Below are 16,842 nucleotides of genomic sequence, written 5' to 3' on the forward strand. Positions count from 1 at the left end.
TGAGGAAAGTAATGAAATCCCATTTGCCATTTAGACAGGATAGAAATCAACTGCAGTGTTATGTAAGCTAAGTACATTTTGAGTAACTGCCTTGTGACAAACCCTAAGGATGTGACATATCAACAAGCAGGGTGTTTGAGGACAGCATGTCCATTGTCATGAACTAAGAGTTCATAGGGAGGCATAAAAGGTTATACAGGTTTATAGAGGGTTCATAGAGGATTGTAGAGGGTCATAGAGGTGAGCATTGCTGGACGAAAAATAACTGAGACTTCCTCCTTCATAAATAATTACATGATGTAAGACAGCCATTTGATGAAGCAGACTGTTTCGAAGGGGGACAGAAGAATGCTATAATTATATTACGAAACACTTTTACGAGTTTTAACATAATAAACAAGCTGTAACAACTAAAGTCTGAGAGAAGAATATGATCTATGGCCAGTCCTCTGTCGAATTCCCCACAACAGCTCAACAGATTATCGAGAGGAGAGGGAGAGAGAGGGGGGGGGGGAGACTTAATGGCATCTGTCTGTGGAGGCTCAGTCAGACTGAATCCAAACCCTGGCTGTCTCTCTCTGGAGCGTGGGTTAACACAAAGAGAAGAACAACCACTTTTATGTGGAGCTACTGTCTGCTTTGACAGCCACGGTAGGTTACATATGCAAGAAAAGTGAGGAAAGACTGTTGAAGTGAGGAAAGACAAAGACTCTCACGGCTTTCTGATGAAGCCAGATCTTGCCCATGCACTTCAGAGCATACTATGGCATAACAGGGATCCACGTGCAGAAACAAACAATTCACTAAATAATGTATTTATTTAATTTCTTGTTTAACCTTTATTTAACTAGGCAAGTCAGTTAAGAACAAATTCTAATTTTACAATGACGGCCTACCACGGCCAAACCCTTCCCTAACCTGGAAGACGCTGGGCCAATTGTGTGCCACCCTATGGGACTCCCGATCACAGCCGGTTATGCTACAGCCCGGGATCGAACCAGGGTTTGTTGAACATCACAGTAGGCTCTGGTGGTAATCACTCTGATTAATATTCTCATCTATAATTCTGTTGAAAGCTAGATGAATCAGAGTCCAGACACAGGGTAACCCGCTGCTGGGGTATTTATTGTTTCTCTGTTGATCCTCTCTGAGAAGCAGCAGTTGTGAGGAGTTTAGTTTGCCGGGGAGACGGAGTGGCATCGTTTGAGTCAGAGAGAGCGAGACAGACAGACTGAGAGTGAGATAGAGAGAGAGAGAGAGAGAGAGAGAGAGAGGGAGAGAGACAGAGAGAGAGCATGAGACAGCCAGAGAGAGGGACAAAGAGACAGCCAGAAAGAGAGAGAGAGAGAGAGACAGGGCCTCATTTGCATGCTATCCGGAGCTATAAAAATGTCTCATTATAATTTGAATTATTGGCGTAGCAGAGACAGAGATGGGAATGGAGACGGAGACGATCCTTCACAGAGGCTTCAGTTAAGTGGTAGTTAGTGGTGAAGGCTGCAAATCCTCTTTTCAGAGGCAGCGATTAAAGACATGCGAGAAGGGAGAGCGAGAAAAACAAGCTAAAAAGTGTGACTGAAGAATCAGTGATGAAGTCCATGTGATTTCCAAGTCAATGTGTACTCTGCTCTGTTGTGACAGTTTTGTCTTGTGATGTATCCGATGGACAATTGCACATGCTTTACAGACCCAACAAGTATCTTAGCATGAGTTCTATTGTCAGATGTATCGTCTAAGCCGCAGGGGTGTCAAAACTCAATTGAAGGAAGGCTGTGTGTATGCTGGTTTTTATTATTTGCAGTGCCTTGCAAAAGTATTCATCCCCCTTGGTATTTTTCCTATTTTGTTGCATTGCAACCTGTAATTGAAATAGATTTTTATTTGGATTTCATGTAATGGGCATACACAAAATAGCCCAAATTGTTGAAGTGAAATGAAAAAATTACTTGTTTAAAAAAATGCAAAAAAAATAAAAACAGAAAAGTGGTGTGTGCATATGTATTCACCCCCTTTGCTATGAAGCTCCTAAATACGATCTGGTGCAACCAATGATACCACCGGTATGCAATCCAAGTGCCACATGATCTCAGTATTTATACACCTGTTCTGAAAGGCCCCAGAGTCTGCAACACCACTAAGCAAGGGGCACCACCAAGCAATCGGCACAGTGAAGACGAAGGAGATCTCCAAACAGGTCAGGGACAAAGTTGTGGAGAAGTACAGATCAGGGTTGGGTTCTAAAAAAATATCAGAAACTTTGAACATCCCACGGAGCACCATTAAATCCATTCGTAAAAAAATTGAAAGAATATATGGCACCACAACAAACCTGCCAAGAGAGGGCCGCCCACCAAAACCCATGGACCAGGAAAGGATGGCATTAATCAGAGAGGCAACAAAGAGATCAAAGATAACCCTGAAGGAGCTGCAATGCTCCACAGCGGAGATTGGAATATCTGCCCATAGGACCACTTTAAGTCGTACACTCCACAGAGCTGGGTTTTATGGAAAAGTGGCCAGAAAAAAAGCCATTGTTTAAAGAAAAATAAGCAAACACGTTTGATGTTCGCCAAAAGGCATGTGGGAGACTCCCCACACATACAGAAGCAGGTACTCTGGTCAGATGAGACTAAAATTGAACTTTTTGACCATCAAGGAAAATGCTATGTCTGGCGCAAACTCAACACCTCTCATCACCCCAAGAACAACATCCCCAAAGTGAAGCATGGTGGTGGCAGCATCATTCTGTGGGGATGTTTTTCATCGGCAGGGACTGGGAAACTGGTCAGAATTGAAGGAATGATGGATGGCGCTAAATACAGGGAAATTATTGAGGGAAACCTGTTTCAGTCTTCCAGAGATTTGAAGATTTGAGGTTCACCTTCCAGCAGGGCAATGACCCTAAACATACTGCTAAAGTGGCACTCGAGTGGTTTAAGGGGAAACATTTTAATGTCTTGGAATGGCCTAGTCAAAACCCAGATGTTCATCCAAGTGAGAATCTGTGGTATGTCTTAAAAATTGCTGTACACCAGCAGAACCCATCCAACTTGAAGGAGCTGGAACACTTATGCCTTGAAGAATGGGCAAAAATCCCAGTGCCTAGATGTGCCAACCTTATAGATACATACCCCAAGAGACTTTCAGCTGTAATTGCTGCAAAAGGTGGCTCTACAAAGTATTGACTTTGGGGGGTGAATAGTTATGCACGCTCAGGTTTTCAGTTATTTTTTTGTCTTATTTCTTGTTTGTTTCACAATAAAAATTATTTTGCATATTCAAAGTGGTAGGCATGCTGTGTAAATCAAATGATACAACCCCCCCAAAAAAATATATTTTAATTCCAGGTTGTAAGGCAACAAAAAAGGAAAAATGCCAAGGGGGTGAATACTTTCACAAGCCCCTGTACTTTCAATTTGGGTCCAATTAAGACCTACACAACCAGGTGAGGGGAGTTCCTAATTAGTCAATGACCTTAAATGATCAGTCAAATACAAGGGAGGAGTGAAAACCCACAGACACACAGCCCTTGGGGACTGGAGTTTGACATATGGTCTAGGCCAATGTCATCTGGTTGAAACGTGCTGATACCACACGTTGGTTACCTCAATTGTTTTGTAGTATGGCCCCGTTAGCTCTATGTGACTGGTGCAGGTTAGAGGTTTTAGTTCTGCAGGATCTGCCGTTTACAGAAAACGGAAACAAGAGAGACCTCGTTTGAATACCAAATGACACCCTATTCCCTATATAGTGCGACCATGCCCCATTGGGCTCTGAACAAAAGTGGTGCACTATATAGGGAATAGGGTGCCGGGAATAGGGTGCCATTTGGGGCTCAGTCCTCCTCTTCAGCTGTTATTCTCTGACATCTAGGTATTCCCTGGTTAGTGCCAGTTCGGGTTATCATTTTCCCATGTAGCCACTACATTTATACAGTATCAGCAGCACCAGGGTCTAATAGCATAAGGCTACATTCATGAATCTGACTCAAACTGATGCCAGGCTGCCTCAAGACACTCATTTTGTGCATACTGTACATGTTCTATCGTGATATGCATAGCAGTTTCTGATCTTTGATTCACTGCCACAAATTCACCCATCAATCTTGCTGCATATGGGAGTGAATGCAGTAAGAGTCCTAAGGAGAGAGGAGAGTCTCATAACTCTCCTTCACAAGATGCCATTAATCTTACTCACAACACATGCATTACTAAGTCATTTCAGGCCCCATTCTGTAAAGGCCAGGATGAGTTAAATAAGGTATTTCACCTGTCACCTTCACCCCCAAGAGCCCTGTCACGTCATGAGTGTATATGACATGATCAGATGATTGTTTGGGATTGGGTTGATTTTTCTCTGAGCTCAGCTGAAATCATCCAGAAAAACTCAAAACTCAACCTCCTAGTTTGTTTTATGCTTGATGAGTTACAGAAGACAGTAGTAGTGTGTCATAATTGCTTTTGTGTACAAGATATATCGTTCAAATGGTCTCCAATATCTGTCGAGGTCAGCAGCTGGGTGAGCGTATTGTAAATGGAATGGGTCAGAGGAAAGCCTTCTCTCAGAACGTCCCCAGACATGAAAGTTCATATCCTAGATCCATGCCATCATAATGCAGCTGAACTTGCAAAAGCCCTCTGCCCTTTATGACAGAACACAGAGGCAAGTGACTCAGAATGAAGCTCTCTTTTTCTCCTCTTACAGATATCACGTTTAGAGGCAGGTGGATCAGACTTCGCAAGGAGAGCAGGAAGGCGTCAGTACAATGCCCCCTCTCTGTCTCAGTGCTCCCAGTATTAACTAGTCATTTGGCAGGAATGTGAGATGTGAGCGCAGAGCAGAGCTACCCCCTTGGCTCCCTGTCAACAGTAGGATAGACCAATCCCACCACACACACACACACACACACTCCAGGTGGAGCCTGGTGAAAGCACTGGCTGTTCTGTAACCTCCAAAAGAGGAGATTTTGGAGGTTACTGCATGGGTAAAAGAGATACTCAGAATCCTACAGTGGTTTACTGGGCTTTGCACTTCATCAAAGGGGTATACTACAAAGCAGGATCAATGAGGAATAATCAGGTATAACTATAGATTTCCTGGTTCATTAAGAAAGGTAAATGTAGATATGTTTTTTTTTTTGGGGGGGGGGGGGGGGGTTGTTGAGTCAATTAGACCATGCTCATTTCAAGCTTATCTTTCTAAAACATAAAGTTATTTCAGAATATTTAGTTGGCTGGCTCATTCATTGATCCTGCTTTGGTGTATACCCCACCAGTTGTTTCACTCCATCCACCGCAGACAATTTGCAGTATTGCAAGGATCTGACCCTTGAGGTAGTTATCCCTCAGGTGTTTAAGCTTTCAACTCTTCCTAGTTTAGACAATACAGTGTTTTGAGCTGTTTTGGTTCTGCACATACTAAGGAATGGTAATCATGGGTTGATTGTTGAGTTTAAGTCAATCTCTTTCATTTTTTTATTTTTTTATTTTTTTTACATAATAATAGAGTAGTTCGTTCCTCTAGGTCTAGGTCAGCTGTTGGGTGAGTGTATTGTAAATGGAATGGGACGGAGGAAAGCTTGCTCTCAGAACGTCCCTGGCATGAAAGTTCATATCCTAGACCTAGATCCATGCCACCATAATGCAGCTGCACTTGCAAAAGCTCTCTACTGTCACAAGTGTAGTCAGGAGTAGGCAAGAGGCAGTCACAGGTTTAGAACTACTGAGTTTATTAAAACACTATATATATATATATATATATATATATATATATATATATAAAAGCGGGACGAAACCCAAAGTGCAAAATAATAAAGTACTCAGGAAATAGTAGGAGAGATTCCTCTCGGGAAAACAAGCAACTGTAACGTCTACGTCCAACTCACACTCCCAAACACTTAGATCCCCGGAACGCAGCCCACTTTCCAGCTCACTCTCCAGATCTCAATCACTGGAATTCTAATCACCTGTTCACACACCTGCATGTCATCATCCCACACTATTTAGTTCAGTTCCTTGCACCCCATCACTGTAAGGTATTGTTTGTTTTCAGACACACTTTTTCAGAGCTCTGTTTTTTCCCCATCCTTCTCTCCTCCCATGTATGTTTTTGACTGCCTCACTCACGACGCCCTTGGCCTATTCCCTGCCCGTACTGTTGCCATTTTTGGACCTACCGTGTATGACCTTCTGTCTGCCCCTGGACCCAGCTACCTGCCTCCTCCCATGGTCCCTTTCATTAAACACCTGCTGCTCTCTGTGCTAGAAACCAGCTCTCTGTCTCCCTCGTGTTCATTACAGCAACATTTACAATGACCGACAAATGACAGATGGAGTGTATAAAGAGAGTGGGGATTGGACCAGGTGTGTGTGTAATGATGACGAGACAAGTCCGGGGTTGATGAGTGAAGGGTGCGGCAGCAGCTATAGGGCCGGTGACGCCGAACGCCTGAGCTGGACAGGCTGGGGAGCCAAAGCAAAGGCTGGTGTAACATCTACCTTCGTGACTGAACACGGGGGCAAGTGACTCAGAATTAAGCTCTCTTTTCTCTTCTTACAGATATCATGTTTAGAGGCAGGTGGATCAGACTTTGCAAGGAGAGGAGGAAGGTGTCAATATAATGCCCCCTCTCAGTCTCAGTGGTCCCAGCATTAACTAGTCATTTGGCAGGAATGTAAGATGTGAGCGCAGAGCTAACCCCTTGGCTCCCTGTCAACAGCATGGATGATTGTTGAGCTTAAGTCAATCTTTTTTAATATATATTTTTTTACATAATGAGAGCAGTTCGTTCCTCAATCAAGAGTTGCACCACCTTGCGCCCTCAGAACAACCTGAATCCGTGGGGGCATGGACTTCACAAAGTGTCAAAAGCATTCCACAGGGATGCTGGCCCATGTTGACCGCATTGCTTCCCACAGTTGTGCCAAGTTGACTGGATGTCCTTTGGGTGGTGGACAAGTCATGAAACACACAGAAAACTGTTGAGCATGAAAAACCCAGTAGCGTTGCAGTTCTTGACACACTCAAACCGGTGCACCTACCACCATACCCTGTTCAAAGGCACTTTGTCTTGCCCATTCACCCTCTGAATGGCACACACACAATCCATCAATTGTCTGAAGGCTTCTTTAACCTGTCTCCTCCCCTCCATCTACACTGATTGAAGTGGATTTAACATGTGACCTCAGTAATGAATCATAGCTTTCACCTGGATTCACCTGGTCAGTCTGTCATGGGAAAGAGCATGTGTTCCTAATGTTTTGTACACTCAATGTAATATACAATCAGGTCCAAGTGCTTGGACAGTGACACAATTTGCATAATTTTGGCTCTGTGCGCTACCACAATGGATTTGAAAGGAAACAATCAAGATGTGCTTTAAGTGTAGACTTTCATCTTTCATTTAAAGGTTTTGTCAAAATTATTGTATGAACCCTGTAGGAATTACAACCATTGTTATACACAGTCCCCCAATTTTAAGGGCTCAAAAGTAATTGGACAAACTAACAATCATAAAATTGTGAGTTTTAATACTTGGTTGGAAATCCTTGACTGCCTGATGCATGGAACACATAGACTGCCTGATGTATGGAACCCATAGACATCACCAGATGCTGTGTTTCTTCCCTGGTGATGCTCTGCCAGGCCTTTACTGCAGCTGTCTTCAGTTCCTGCTTGTTGTTGGGGCATTTTGCCTTCAGTTTTGCCTTCAGCAAGTGAAATGAAATGCTCAATTGGATTCAGGTCAGGTGATTGACTTGGCCATTGCATAACATTCCACTAATTTGCCTTAAAAAAGTATTGGGTTACTTTTGCAGTATGCTTCGGGTCATTGTCCATCTGCACTGTGAAGCACCATTCAAAGAGTTTTTAAACATTTGGCTGAATCTGAGCAGATAATATAGCCGTTAACACTTCAGAATTCATCCTGCTGCTCTTGTCCTGTCCTGAACCAGTTCCATTGGCAGCAGATGAATTCTGCTGTGACAATGACCCGAAGCATACTGAGAAAGTAACCCAATACTTTTTTACATGACCACGCCATAACCCTACCTCCACCATGTTTCACAGAGGAGGTGGTGTGCTTCGGATCATGAGCAGTTCCTCCCCTTCTCCATACTCTTCTCATCATTCTGGTACAAGTTGATCTTTGTCTCATCTGTCCATAGGATGTTGTTCCAGAACTGTACAAGATTTTTTTTTAGATGTTTTTTTGGCAAACTCTAATCTGAACTTCCTGTTTTTGAGGCTTACCAATGGTTTACATCTTGTGGTAAACCCTCTGTATTTACTCTGGTGAAGTCTTCTCTTGCTTTGCTTTATCTTGGCCAGGTCGCAGTTGTAAATGAGAACTTGTTCTCAACTAGCTTACCTGGTTAAATAAAGGTGAAATAAAAACATGTTGTCTTTGATACAGATATGCCTACCTCCTGGAGGGTGTTCTTGATCTGGACAACTGTTGTGAAGTTTTTTTTTTTTTATCATTCACCTCAGTTGTTTTCCGTGGTCTTACAGCCCGTGTTCCTGGGTTCACCAGCGCGTTCTTTCTTTATAAGAATGTACCCAAATGTAATGTTTTTGCTATCTCTCTGATGAGTTTTTTTGATTTTTCAGCCTAATGAAGGCTTGCGTCACTGGCAGTGACAGCTCTTTGGACTTCATATTGAGGGTTAACAGCAACAGATTCCAAATGCAAATGCCACACTTGAAGCCAACTCTAGACCTTTAATCTGCTTACTTGTAAATTAACTAATGAGGGAATAACACACACCTGGCCATGGAACAGCTGAGCAGCCAATTGTCCAATTAATTTTTGTCCCTTAAAAAGGGGGGAGGCACATATACAAAGTGCTGTAATTTCTACACCGTTCACCCAATTTGGATGCAAATACCCTCAAATTAACGCTGAAAGTCTGCACTTTCTCATGGCCTAATTTCAATATGTTGTTCTCGCAAATGCTGTGGTAGACAGCTAAAATAATAATAACTTGGTCAATGTCCAAATATTTATGGACCTGACTGTATGCTATGCTGTAGATGCATCTCTATCCTCCTCTCTCACATGAAAGGGAGAAAAGAAATCCATCAACAGGAAGAGCTTAAGATGTGTTTATTGCCACTGCTGCGTAGGTGGTAGCCTGTTTCTCTCCCTCTCTCGCTCCCTGTCTTTGTCAATTATTTCTGATGTGACACTAAAGGAAGGCCAGGGATGAATAATGAGGAGCTTTGCATGCAGACGTATGCGGAACGGAAATCCGATTTGCAGGGATGGAATGCAATAGTCGCTCAAAAAAGGGCAGCCGTTCATAAGACGACACAGAAACATGAGAAATGTGGAAGTTGGGAGGGAGGCCCGTGATCCTTTTACATCATTGAAATCGAAGACAAGTGGATTGGAAGAGAATACACGCACACGCACGCACGCACGCACGCACGCACGCACGCACACACACACACACACACACACACACACACACACACACACACACACACACACAGCAGTAGAAGGATCCCTGAGGGTGCAGCACGCCCACCTCTCTGCAGGAACACGCCGAGCAGTAAGTCAATGTAAACGGGGGATCTACAGCGTCAGATAAACAACAGCTGCTGGGCTTTGCTGCCCAAAGGTAAATTCAATTACAGGTATTCAGCAGGCAGAGAGCTGCAGGATAATGAGAGAGACTGGCATCCCTTCAGAAAATGAATGAGCCCCCTGGGTTAGACTACACACACACACACACACACAGGCACGCACAGGCACACACGAACACACCCCTGTTTGCCGCCACCAAATGCCTTTACGTAGGCAGAGAGGAGTCTGGGATATGCTTCCCCTTCACACCAACACAGTTGGAATGATACTATTACAGCAACCAGCTCTGAGGGCTGAGGTAAGGGAACCGGGAAGGGAGTGTAACCTCAGCAACCACCATAAGCTCACCATATGCAGAGAGGTGTGATCCAATGATAACTGATTGACTGCAGATCCAGAGTGTATATGTTTGCATATGGGTGCAATGTGGTCTTCTGGTAGGCCTATAAGCTTTTGATCCTCAATGTTCTGTCAGTCTTTTCTGTTGGTCCCCTTCATCCTAATGCTGATCATTCCATTGAGTGACATGAAACAAGTGAGCACACAGGAGCTTCTTATTAACCCTTTCCAATCTATATGGATGTAATGCTTCCTATATTTCACGGTGGTTGTCATTTAGCAGATGGTATCTTAGGTACGTTTAATATCACTCTAGCCATTATTGTTTGTGGATTTTCATTCCCAGACAAGATGTTAAGGTATGTGTCAAATTCCATGTCTGGCATGCAGTCACAACAACACAATGCCCTAAAGTGTTCTTTGGCCAATTCCCTTTTCTGTCTGAAGGGCACAATTGTGTATCTTTCGTAAAAAAATAAATAATTAAAAACTGAGAGATAACAGAGCTATGTTAAGTAAACAAAGCAAAGTACCGTATCTTGAATGTAGTCGACTAGCGTCATACATCAGGGCAGAGCTTTATGTAAATGAAAGACTTGAACGTGTTATCGTCTGTCATCGTGATGCCTACATTTTGGCAAAACCTTCCCTCTCTGCGGCTTATTAACGACACCATGTTGCTGTGGAGGGGTGAAAAGCATGTCATTTACATCCTACAAGCCCGAAGCCTCACCACCGCTGAATTCCCCCAGATGAAATTGTACAGCAGAGGACAGTAATTCAGAGGGTAGTGTGTCTAGATTTGGGTGCACTCACACTCAACACGAGTCCCAGAGGGGTTGGAGAGAGGCTGTGAGAGAGAGATGAAATAGTGACTGACTCTAGTAGTGTGAGACGAGACAGTACCCCATACCCCCGTGAACTATTATCATTAAGCATTACCTCTCTGGATAGAGCACTGCACAATGAAGAATGGGGATGGTGGTTCGTGTTCCACAATCACAGAAGTGTTTATCAAAACCAACCAACCCCCAAGTAGCTTTCAGTGCTGCCCTGTCGTGACCACGTCTGATGCGGCTGAGCCTTAAAGCCTCCATCCAAAGCCCCTTTAATATGTGTAAACAGAAAGTTTGGGCTGTAAACTCTGAGATGATGGAGAGCTGGAGTGCATTCATTAGGCATCAAAACCGACTGAAACCGGGAGGGACTATGTGAACTTGTCCAATAAGAAACACTTGTTTTCGTTTTCAACGTACCCTAATGAACACGACCCTGGATAGCTATTGTACCTACTGCAGCTGGAGCCACTCAGACCCTGCAGGCCAGCCCTACCCACAGCTCACAGGACCAGGCTGTGCAAACACCTGCAGCCCTACATCAAACAGCAACACTCATAGGACGGCCCATGAGAAGGACCTGAGAACTGGGAAAGCCTGAGGGCAAAGTCTGGACTAGATTACTAGATCACTCTGATCCTATAGGTCTAATGGGCTTTGCTACTGGTCCCCCCTGTTATTCACTTCACCCTCTGATCATGTAGCTTCGAGGCTTTCCCAAGGTGAGATGTTACTTCTCGAGACCAAAGGCTTGGGTTGGGCAGGTAGAACAAGAGCCGTAGCTCAGAGTAGAACTACAGTATGTAGCAGTATGATAGGCACTCCTTCGGTACACAAAAAGTATCCGCAAGAACTGTTGATGACTTTGCACGTTCCAAACATGTTCCACGAACAGATTGTCAATGTGAGGGAATTTTGTATACATACTGTATATCAAACGTTGTCTCGCATGGAACTGACACTGTATGTACACCTATGGCAGCTGGGTTCTACCAGATACTCTGGACTGCCAGGTTTCTTGAGTTTCTTTGTAGTTTTGATCTTTTCATAGTATATTAAATCTTCAAAGAAATATCCATGCCAATACCCCCAATGCCCATGCAGGCTTTCCTCTTATTTTTACATCACAAACTCTGAGCTCTTTGAATAAATCTGGAAAAAAGCCTGTGATTAAGAAATATTTACCACTCGCTCTCTTTCTCTGTCTTGTCTGATCAGGGTCTTAAAGCACTGGTACTTTTTTTCGCCATCCTCTCTCTCGCTCTTTCTCTCTCTTCTCTTCTCTATCTCAGACTGTGTAAGCGGTCTCTTGCCTGCATGTGAGATTACACTGTGTACAGTGCACATCCTCAGGGCACTTCAGTTATTATTTAACATGCTTATACACTGGCTGGCTGCTGCCATTAAGCTATTCTCCTCTGAGCTAAATTAATTACAAATGGTCCCTGGCAGTGACCGTTTTGCCTCTTGCTACTTTCTCTCACGTTACAATATTTTCATTCCCTTTCTGACTCAATAAATCAGAGTAGACTTTCTGTTTGCAGCCTTGAATCCTAGACTTCATAACTGAGAATACTAGGGACAGTTTGAGAGAAAGAGCAAGAGAGAGCGAGTAGTTGAGCACTGCGCAAAGACTCTGTGATTGTAAATGCCACAACTGAAGCCTCTGTTTTGTCTCACTGTTTGTCACGCTTTGAAAATAAAAAGTTAATTCTAACAGCCTTCGCCTCAGCTGAAGATTTATAAGTTAGATTTGAGTGAGGGCGGGGAAGGGAATGCTCTCTAGCTAGCCACATGCAAGAGCTTTAATTAGTAAGTAATGCAGATCTGAGGTGCCTTCAGTTTGATTGAATGTTTGCTACATTGCGTAACGATTTGTACTGAATGACACGTTTCCCCAAAACACTCTTGCACTTTCTTGAACAGACTTTGAGGTACATTTGCTCCATTTGGTGGGTGAGGCGGGTGTGGCTTGAAACAATGAGTGATGTATTTAACGGGCAGCAGTGCATTTTGAACCCCCAACCCAGCCCAACACAACCCAACCCAACACAACACAACACCTCCCAGTTTTTCAACTGGTCATTCAGTACAACACTGTTTCATTTTATTTGAACGTTCCACTAAGTGTTTGCGTACTGAACGCAGCCCAGATCTGTGTCTTGTTGGATTTGCAGCTGTTTCACCCTGGGAGAAAAGCTAAGACCATACATACATAAATATGTGGTGGAATGGGAAGCAGATGGGATTTGGAAGGAGTGATGGGCTAATGGAAGGAGGAAACAACTATGCCAGGGTGATAGATTGTAACGTTTCAGGGACACTGGCCCATAGGGGCATGCCTACAATACAGGGACCTTGTTACGCTATGCCATACACTTGAACAACACTGCCAGCCTGAGAGAAACTGTGTATACAGTTTAGAAAAGTAGATGAAAAGTAGATGTTTGAACTGGGGTTGAGAGAGACACAATGGACACAGTGGGCGAGACACAACATGAGCAGTCGACTACTAATCTCAATATGCCTATGTGTGCTAGGCTAATCCCAGTCATCCCAGAGGAGAGAAGCCTTCCACAGCCTTACAGCACCATGCATTAGCAGCACTGTGATGAGCGCTCCAGGAGGCACGCTGCCCATGATCATTCCCCAGCAGGGGGCCAGCAGGGAGCCAGTTGCAGTCTGGGGCTCATGCATAAACATTAAGCCTAGTCCCACTGGGCATCCATGGTGGTGGCCCACCACCACTACTCACTCAGCACCCAAAAGTGTCTGCCCTGTCCTTCACCACTTAACATTGATTTAAGGGCTATTTTGATGTAAGTCTCCCCTTCATTTAAATCATGTTTCCCCTTCATTTCAATTCCAGAGTTTGGCTGAGTAGTAACACCACTGGGTTAAATTCCCCCGTCTGGATTCCTGAGAGGTTTTGCTTCTTAAGTGAAGGAAAGAAATGAAGGAAAGAGGTTTTCAAGTCAAATTCAGAGTCGTGTTCTCCACTCAACCTCTCGGTGAAGTCAGACTGAATTGGAAACAAGCTGAGAACCGTCCGACTGTGCTCTCGTCGTCTGAGCATTATGTAACTGTGTTCTGCAGTCCTGATCCTATCTTCAAAGTTTACTGTTGAAACAGCATGTAAGACACCACATTGGACACAGCAGCACGGCTGAAATCGCTCAGATCTCCTAGCTGAGTAACCGAAAACAGAAACTAGACTGTACTGTATGTTCACTGATGTTGTTTTAGGTAGGGTACACCCAGTATCAGATTAAAGGAATAATATCATTGTGAACCCCTTAGGGAAAAAAGGAATAGAACATTGATGTGGTACCTAGCTTACCATAACATTTTTCTCTCTTCCTATTCACACAAATAACCTAGAAGAAGCTCATTTTCAGCTGACATGCTAATTGTATGTATGGTTTGGGGCTTATCTATAGCAACACCTGGTACACGAAGTCACAAACTCGATGGGGTCACTTTAACAAATGAATAGATTAATTCATTAAAACTATTTTTTTGTGTCTCGTCATACAGAATTGTTAGACACAATTTACTTGTGAAAGTGCTCTCAGTGCATTCCTCATTCTCAGTCCCCTGGGACAGACCTGTCCTACAGAGCAGCAGAGAAGAGAGGGACCTGGCAACGGAACAACAGCCCACAGACAGGAAGCACAGTCTAGGTCAGCCTGTCTGACTGGGAGACAATGTGCTGCTGAAGAGACACAGAGAGAGAGAGAGAGAGAGAGAGAGAGAGACATAGAGAACAAGGTGACCTGCAAACACCCAAAAACGATGTCTATCAGTCTTCCTCTGGGAGTGTGGAATTTAGTGCACATGGGCAGAACACATTTAACCTTAACCATGTATCTGTAAGAGTATAGCTTCCGTCCCTCTCCTCGAACCAGGGACCCTCTGCACACATCAACAATTGCCACCCTCGAAGCACCGTTACCCACCACGCTACGAGGGGAACAACTACTTCAACGTCACAGATTGAAACGCTGTTAGCTCGCACCACCGCTGACTAGCTAGCCATTTGACATCGGTTACATATCTATGAAATCAAAACAACACTCCACAAACAACGTCACGATATTGGAAAATATTTATTCTACTTATTTTACTGCTCATCACATTATGATTTGGCACGGTCTCAGAAAGAAAATTGCTCAAAGGGCAATTGTTGTATATTATAAATGGAAGCTTTCTATATCAATCAATGTGGTCGCCTAACGAGTGATTGGCAATGATTTTGTTGAGAGGATTTAGGTAGGTAAGGTTATAGTGCCACCCTCTGGTTAGAAGTGCATAGTTTCATTCTATTTGGTCAAAGTTATACAAACAAAATAACATTTAATAGGTTATTTTTCCATTTAGGGCACGATACGATACCAAGATGTTGTCATTCATCGAAATGTATTAATCCTTTATCGGCACTGTATCGGTTGGTGTTGATTGAATTAAGAGTGCAGTTGTTACACAACATTAACATTGGGAGGTGGAAGTTACAGTAGGCAATGCACCCCAAATGTACTCTCTCCTCTGACTATCGTATTGATTTAAAATCAGTAATTATCAACTGGTTTAGGGGACTGTTGTAGAGTCCTTCTCTGGAGTGATGAATCACGCTTCACAATCTGGCAGTCCAACGAACTAATCTGGATTTGGTGGATGCCAGGAGAATGCTAACTGTAAAGATTCTGTGCTTCCAACTTTGTGGCAACAGTTTGGGTTGGCCCTTTCCTGTTTCAGCATGACAATGCCACTGTGCACAAAGCAAGGTCTGCACATAAATGGTTTGTCGAGATCTGTGTGGAAGAACTTGACTGGCCTGCACAGAGCCCTGACCTCATCAAAAACCTTTGGGATAAATTGGAACGCCGACTGCGAGCCAGACCTAATCGCCGAACATCAGTGCCCGACCTCACTAATTATCTTGTGGCTGAATGGAAGCAAGTCCCCGCAGCAATGTTCCAACATCTAGTGGAAAGCCTTCCCAGAAGAGTGGAGGCTGTTATATGAGCAAAGGGGAGGACCAACTCCATATTAATGCCCATGATTTTGGAATGAGATGTTCGACGAGCAGGTGTCCACATATGTTTGGTCTTGTTTGAAGGCACAGATGCATGCCTGTTAGTTAATACTATGTTCACAAATGTTATTGCCAGATTTATGTACGTCTCTGTTTCTCAGGTGTCATGCGTGGGCCACATGGTGTGTGCAGTGGTGGCTGACACCAGGAAGCAGGCTAAGAGAGGGGCGGCTGTAGTGAAGATCGGCAATGAGGATCTGCCAGGCCTAGTGTTAACTGTTGAGAAGGCTATTGAGAAACAGTCCTTCTTTCTGCCCCAGTGTATGACTTGATCTAATGATATATTACATATTTAACCCAAATGCAATGGTACTCTGTGAATCCAAACCATCATTGATGTGTTTGTTTGAATCCCAGCCTGTTCTGATCTCTCTACCCAGGACTGGTCGGGCTGTGCGTTGTCGGGGGAGAGGAGAGGAAGTACTGATCACTGGGGCCCGCCACCCTGTCCTGGGCAAACACAAGGTGCCCCCCCCTCTTAAGGCTTTGTGATGTGACTGACTGTCAGAGCATTTGAGGGATCTCTAAGTGGTACTGTAGATTTGACTGATAATGTGTTAATGTCTCCAGGAGGGCTTTATGAACGATGGGAGGATAATGGCTGCTGACCTACAATATTATGCCAACTCTGGAAACACTGCAGATGAGTCTTTGTTGGTGAGTCACTCTTCTTTTGCCTTTCACCATTCAATTCTTAACCCCAAGTCCCAAGTCATCCTTGAAATCTATTACCAGACGCTGTCTCTATGCTTGTCATAGGCAGTGTCTGAGCTCTTTGCCCCCTCCCTTTCTCCAGGTAATAGAGAAGATTCTCCTTCACCTGGACAACGCGTACAACATGCCCAACCTTCGCGGTCGCTCGGTGGCGTGTAAAACCAACCTGCCCCCCAACACGGCGTTGCGAGCCTTCAGCGTGCTCCATAGCATGCTGGTCACTGAGAACATGATCAATGACACGGCAGGGAGTCTAGTGGTTAGAG

General features: G+C 44.0%; 1 pseudogene; it reads left to right on the plus strand.

The window, feature by feature from the left end:
- The window catches only part of LOC139372279 (aldehyde oxidase 1-like), a 37,749-nt pseudogene that overhangs the window by 17,132 nt on the left and 3,775 nt on the right, over window positions 1-16,842 (plus strand).

The sequence above is a fragment of the Oncorhynchus clarkii genome, chromosome 18, assembly GCF_045791955.1.
Source record: "Oncorhynchus clarkii lewisi isolate Uvic-CL-2024 chromosome 18, UVic_Ocla_1.0, whole genome shotgun sequence".
NCBI classification, from domain to species: domain Eukaryota; kingdom Metazoa; phylum Chordata; class Actinopteri; order Salmoniformes; family Salmonidae; genus Oncorhynchus; species Oncorhynchus clarkii.